We start from the raw sequence: 7,512 nt of genomic DNA on the forward strand, positions 1-7,512 counted from the left end.
ATTACTCGTCATGCGTTGCGTATGAAAAGAATGTTTCTATGGGCTCAGTTTATCCCTGCCTGCCAAGTTGTTACAATCGAGAACAACTAAGAAAAAAAATCCCTGTAGTTACCACCACTTTGGTGGTAACTGCTGGAAGTTTTTCTTTGAGATGCGAGTCGTGTCACGGTAGTATCGTATCAGTAACAAATCAATTTGAAATTTAAAAAATCTGAATGCCACTCATATCCATATTCCCATATTGTATAAAATAATTTAGAAATATGCTTGCTCGTTTCAGTACCTGCATTATTGCGGAGTCAAAATTGTGGAATCGCAATGAATTGATAGGACCCACAACCGAATTTGACCAAAATTCGATTCTTATAAGACAAAGCACTACTAGCATTTCCTTGTCATGTACTTACCTAAAATATCATAAGCTTTTTTTAATAAGTCTCTCTTTATATTTTCATTATTCTCTCTTCTCTTAATATTTTTTTTGCAGTTAAATAACTATGGCACCACATGGCGCTTATTTTATAATAAATTAAAAAGAAATGCTATTTATTTACAAGCTGTGTCCGTTGCCAACTTTTTCAACTTCGTAACTCTAACATAGGTACTCTGTGGTCGTGGCCAATGTTTGCCTTGGTCTCCCGCCGTCCTAAGCACACACGGACTGGTTGGTAGGTGTTAACTCCTGTTTTTTAACATTTCTCTTAACCATTCACTTGTTTGTAAATATACATACTTGGATTTATGGTATTGTAGAGTTAAAGCAGATAAAAACAAGAACTTATAAAAATGTAGTCGTAGGATCAAAACTAGAATGTGCTGAAAAAAGCAGAAGTGGATACTATTACTAATACTATTAGTATGAATTTCCCTAAAAGAACGTCAGGTTCTATTAAAAACTCTTCCCTACCCTTTCTTTTTTATTACTTAAAAAACAATACACTCTTTTTGTTTGGGCAGTCGTGTAAAAAATATTTATTCGCGTTCACGTCGTTGGCAATTCGCGCTCGTTTTTCGCGAGTGCTCCCGCTGTTTTCGCCTCACTTTCGCACGGCGCGACACTACTTTAATTGCAGCGCTGCAGAAACCGGATTGATTGTCTCCTGACGCGCGAGTTCGCGCGAACGCTGCCCTCTATACGCCGATATCGGTCGGATGAGCTTTTGAATGCATTTAATGCACTACTGTTGAGGGCGATAATATATTATATAATATATATAATGTTATACAATTTTTAGTGTTTGACGATCTTATTGTGAAATTCTTATTATTAAGTTTGACATTTCTGGTCATTCGATATGTTTAAGAACAATAATATTTGCATCAATAAATTGGTCTGATTTTTAAAGTAAGATGATATTTGTTTAAGTACTTAGAACGATTTTAAAGTGTTTGTTGAATAAAGAATATTATGACTTTACTTTTTACTTTGCGCATTATGCAACAAAAACAAAATTATGCGCAAGTATAATTTTGTTTTTGTTGAATAAAATATTAAAAAGTTATTAAATAGCAGCAAAAGTTAGCAAATATTAAAATGAAAATTGAGCGAAAAATAAATTTAGGTGAAAGCTTGAATGTCGATATAAATATTTAATGCATTCTACGACGCAAATATTGTTATAACTTTGACCGTGATGTATGTGTGTCTGTCTGTGGCACCGGCGTACCGGTGGTACCGCGTAGCTCTTAAACGGGTGAACCAACTGGGATGCGGGTTTTTTCATCTAAAAGCAGGTTTTCTAGTAACGGTTCTTAGACATGTTTTATCAAAATAGGTTCATCTATTCTGTTGTATACCTAATTATTTATTTACATATAGGTATTGTTATAGGTTAATATGAGAATACAATTACAGTGCTCTACGCGGACAAAGTGTACAAAAGCTAGCAAGTAATAAGAACAATATATAATAAAATAAAAAGTACATACAAATTAGTATTTAAATACTAGTGCGTTCTGAAACGCCCATTGTTGCCTATTTGTTGCCCACCGCTTAGTAAGAGCTCGAGTCTGTACATATATATGGGTCAAAACCATTCGGGTAAACCGGCGTCTTTTCTGTTGATATTAGTAGCTGGTTTGTTAGTGCACACCGTTGTATGGGAACCTTGCACTTTGAGACTATGCGCTGAAACTTGGCACAGTTGGTTCTTAACTGGTCCTGAGCAGATACAGACCGGGAGACATCAAGAGCCACCTCTCATTTAGTGGGGGGGAGGGGGGAAGTTCGACGCCGCCGCGCTTCACTTGGAGCATCATTTCTCTAAAACTATACCTATTAGGGCATGTGATATATCATTTTTGGATAAATTAAGGATGAGAAATCTATTTTTAGAACAAAAACCATGCACTTTCTAACAAAAAAAAAGCATAAAGTAGAAAAGACTAAAAAAAGTATTTTTGATTTTTTTATAATTATCAATTTTTTTTTAAAGCGTTGCAGGAATATGAAAACAAAAAATATAGTCGTAAAGCTACATTAATTATGTTTAAAAAAATATATGGTTTATTATACAAATCTGTTGATAAATGGGAGATAAAAACTAATATTAAGCGTGGGTCAGAGTGATCTCATATGAAGGTGAGAAGGTTACTTATAATTTGTTCTACAATCGTTTATTTTTTTTAGTTTTTCGTAAATAACTCGTAAACGGTAGCCCACAGCAAAAAAATATCTTGTACGTAAATAATCTGTTTCAGATTTCATATAATATAAGTGCTACTTTTTTTCGCTAGGATCAATATAAAAAAAATATTGAAGGGAGAAAATAAATTCTATGGTCCCCTTTTTTAGTAATTCGTAAATAATCGATGGCTAATAGCAAAACATGTTTTATTACATGAATAATGTACATAAAATTTCCTACAAAAAAGGTAATTCAAACTTTTTCGCTAGGATAAATATTAAAAAAGATATCAAAGAGAGCTAATAAATTCTAAGGTCCCCTTTTTAAATATTGATCCTAGCGAAAAAAAGTGGCACTTATTTTATAAGAAATCTGAAACACATTATTTACGTAACAGATAATTTTTTGCTCCGGGCTACCGTTTACGAGTTATTTATGAAAAACTAAAAAAAAACGATCGTAGAATGAATTATAAGTAACTTTCCCACCTTAATAATATTTTGTATTGAGATCACTCTGACTCACGCTGTATATTATTTTTTATCTCCCATTTATCAACAGTTTTGTATAATAAACTACATATTTTTTTAAACGTAATAAGTGTAGCTTTACGACTGTATTTTTTGTTTTCAGATTCCTGCTACACTTAAAAAAAAATTAGGTGATTATAAAAAAATAAAAAATACGTTTTTTTAGTCTTTTCTACTTTATTCTTTGTTTTGTTAGAAAGTGCATTGTTTTTGTTCTTTAAATAGATTCTTCATCCTCAAATGCAAGGTGTCGTGCACTAACAAACCAGCTATAGTGACATTACGAAAATTTACGATTTAGGTACAAGTTTCCAAAACTTTCCTCCTAGTTGGATATATTATGTTCGTATCTTACGTTCTACCGTACCAACGCTAGCTTGAATTATCCCTTAAGAGCCCATCAACGTGCACACTAGCGCCACTGCTAAATAACCGTGATTATTTAAATTTGAAAAAAGGGGGCCGCTACGTACTGTATTTTGTATTTAAGTACCTTTTGAATACATCAAACTAGTTTTTATGTTGCTGAATTCGTCAATCTATGCGTCCAAAGTTAATACGGCCGTTTTTGTTGTATGTAGTTTGATGTATTCAAAAGGTACTTCAATACAAAATACAGTACGCAGCCCCCTTTTTTAAATATCTTTCGTTAAATTTAAATAATCACGATTATTTAGCAGTGGCGCTAGTGTGCACGTTTATGGGCTCTTAACTATAAGTATTTATGTATTAAATTGTATAAATTAAACAGGTAGGTCCATAAAGTTACAAAGTAACGCAGATTAAGTTACTAAGTTGGTGAACAGCTAAGGGTTGTAATTAAGTCATCAACTACGGAAATTACTGCAATTGCCTGCTGTTTGTGTAAATAAAACGAATAAAAAGCAGGATATAGTGGATGGAGCTTTATTTACATAGTGGTTCAGTTGATTGTTGCTAGTAAATATCCATTATCATCTTCCTCGCGTTGTCCCGGCAATTTGCCACGGCTCATAGGGCCTGGGGTCCGCTTGGCAACTAATACCAAGAATGGGCGTAGACACTATAGTTTCTATAAAAAGCGACTGCCATCTGACCTTCCAACCCAGAGGGTAAACTAGACCTTATTGGGATTAGTCCGGTTTCCTCACGATGTTTTCCTTCACTGAAAAGCGACTGGTAAATGTGATTGGGATTTCCGGTTGAACTTCAAAATTGCGAAGTCGTCTGGAGATTATTTTTCCTGTTTTTTTCTCACTCATGATGTTTGTAATATTGATAGCTTATTACGCAGTGAATTAACTATTTGGATTACCACCCATATAACCATTCCAGTCGCAGAATCACAAAGTGGTAACTAAATGTCAGATGTGTCGTAACAGAGTCCACTTAACTTGTCCGGTTATTTAGAAAATTTTCTTTAACTTGCACATTTCTACACATAAGTAATATGACATAATGAAGAATTAGTTTTGAAACGCGTTTAACCATTCTTTAGTCAACCCTTTCGCTTCTGATTGGACCCTGTTCATATTTTAAGTATTCTAAGCTCCACCAAATACAATACATAAGAAGCTTTCTTACAATACGTATTTCAGAACAGATATTATTACGCCTCTGCTCAGTATATTAAAAGTATATTGTTTCATTTTCCTTCTAAGAGTGTGCGGTACATGTAAATGAGTTGTTATCAGCTATTTCTTTGCGCCTAAGGGCGGGAAGTACTGAAATATTACACACTCCATTATATTTTGCGGCCGAGTTTTGGGCACTGCTTTTCCTTCTTTAGATATAAGTATATCACAATAAAATGTGTATTATATTTAGGTACAGTCAGCAACTGCCATTCGGTCGTCAATTGGCGTATTTTACTATTGTCATAACCAAACACCGTTTTCAATGTTGCAGCTCATTAAAAATCAGGGTTAGCAGAAGTGTAGATACTTCTGCTAGTGTTTCATATAAATTCCATACTAGCAAAATCGTTTATACAGTTCGAAAAAAGAAACTGATTTGACTAGTAGTCAAATACCCTATTCGGTCAAGATCCTCATCATACACAGAGAAGAGGTTAAAATGACATCCATTAAAAATATCAACGATCTGTAACGACGCGTCATATGCTTTTATTATTCCGTGAAAGCCTGGGAGTTTCGGCAACGGCGTGTAAGTGCCATTATAACACCATTATAATGACTTTAGATAGTGTTCATAATCTTATCTCACAGTGATACAATGCTTGATATATAAATTTTGTACATAACAGTTTTCAACACCGATACCGTATGTTCCTCTCGTTCTTTCATTTCATACAAATTCTGGTTATAGTATTTTTCACATAATATAGCTTGGGACGGCTTGGGTACCGTGACAGCTGTCATATCATGGTTTTAACAAGTGTTTCTGTGAATAGGTGACCATCAAATCTGGCGACCGTGACAGGACTTATTTGGTTGCATTGCACCTGCACTCGCAAAGATCCTAAAACAATACTTCTGCAAATTTCTTGTACTGCCGGTCTAGCCAAGGTGACAATCGCTATCGCTTCGACAACGAATCACTCTTTCATATAAGTGCGACAGTGACAGTTGCGTTTCGATCGCTACGAACCGTAAGCGATTGGCATGTTGGCTACGCGGCCTGAACTTAAACTGTACAGTGTTCTTACCAGAATTGCCTATAAATAGGGAGTATTTTATATGTTTTATGCATTTTAATTTACTCGTACGACGTTGTGGTCGCGATTTAATAGAATTTTGTGGTGAACGCCGTCTCGGACAGTAAAAGTTTATTCATGAACAGTATTTTAACTCCTTTGTTTAGTAGGTAATACTTAAAAATCCTATTTAATAGTTAAGTTTAGTAACGTTCGGGAAAACCGGTGTCTTTACTGTTGATATTACAAAAGGTACCTAATGATTAGGATATACATTTTTCTAAGACTATTGTACAAATATGTACATACAACGTTTCAGGAGTAGGTTTTGACATGTCTATAAGGATAAAGTAAAAAAATTAAACTTTAAAGTCCGGCTATTTTATGAAGTCTACAAAAAAGACGCATTTTAATCTTGACTCCATAGTAAAAAAAAAATAACGGGTTGAACTCCGGAAGTGCCGACAGAAGTGAAAACTCAATGACTAGTCCAAAATGTCTGCAGCACTATGTATATAATTGACCCATCCTACTTTCTATTGAAATACTTTAGTTCCGAAATTGCTGGTTTGGGAAAGCTGAAAGTGAGTTTGTTTAAAATTCGAAATTCAAATTTGTAGCGTTAATTGTTTAAAATTCGAATAGAAATTGTAAAGTTACCTTGCAAACCTCGCATCTAAATATATTTGGTCATGATATTTTGAGTTTTATTCACCAGTACTAGAGTTCACTTTTATTAGCGAATTCATCAAGATGTAGCTTTATTGAATTATATTTGAGTGATATAAAGTTAGAATGTAACTGTGAGATCCTCGTATTTCAACCCGTACAAGATTAGAACCTTTTTCATGTAATGTAATTGAGTTTTTCTTTATTGATTTAAATGTCATTTAAATGAGTGGCCATCTAAACGTTACGGTCACGTGATCGCGTTACGCGTTACCCTGTCTCGAGTTTATCATTTTGTCCCCACCTCAAAAAGTGCCCAGCGCCGCTAAAGAAGTTTTCACTTCAAAAATTGAACATTAAGTATATTTAAAATGGTAAGTGTTCTAGGATCCATCTAACGTTATGGATACGTGTTTGAAAATCGAAGGGTTTGTATGTTTTTTGGTTGGGATTTTGTTATTATCATATACTACCTACTACAGTCTACCAACAGGGAGAGATGGCGGAAGATCGTGCGAAGAGCTGTGTCCGCCTCTACTACCGATGCGGACGCCTCAACGTGACCACGACAGCTCAGTCAAGACCGAAACGACAGAGAAGAAGATGTACAGTCGGTTCCCTAACATTTGTATCCACCCATTCAAATTAGTATAGCAACATGGGTACTTAAGTTGGGGCACCGACCGTACTATAGATAATTTTCATCGGAAAATACAGCCACCACATGCGCCTCTCAAAGTTAATACGCTGACTAATTTATATTGCGGCAGTGCTCGATAAAATGCCTGCGAACTATTTTATTGCCTTCACTCGCAGTTCAATAGTGCTTACTTCAGCTGCCTTTTATTAGAAGCAAGCCTGTGCATGGCTGCCATACAAATGTGTCATACATTGGATAGGTTTTACCAATAAAAATTTGCCTGTTTTGTGCTGAATATGGTAAATTAATCTGAACCGCAGTTTAATAACGAACTATCGATCTCACAGGCAAACTAAAATACTCTTAGGCACATTGCTATTTAATTAGCGTGTAGCAAAATTGAAGTATTTT

The sequence above is a fragment of the Cydia splendana genome, chromosome 4 (genome assembly GCF_910591565.1).
Source record: "Cydia splendana chromosome 4, ilCydSple1.2, whole genome shotgun sequence".
Taxonomy (NCBI): domain Eukaryota; kingdom Metazoa; phylum Arthropoda; class Insecta; order Lepidoptera; family Tortricidae; genus Cydia; species Cydia splendana.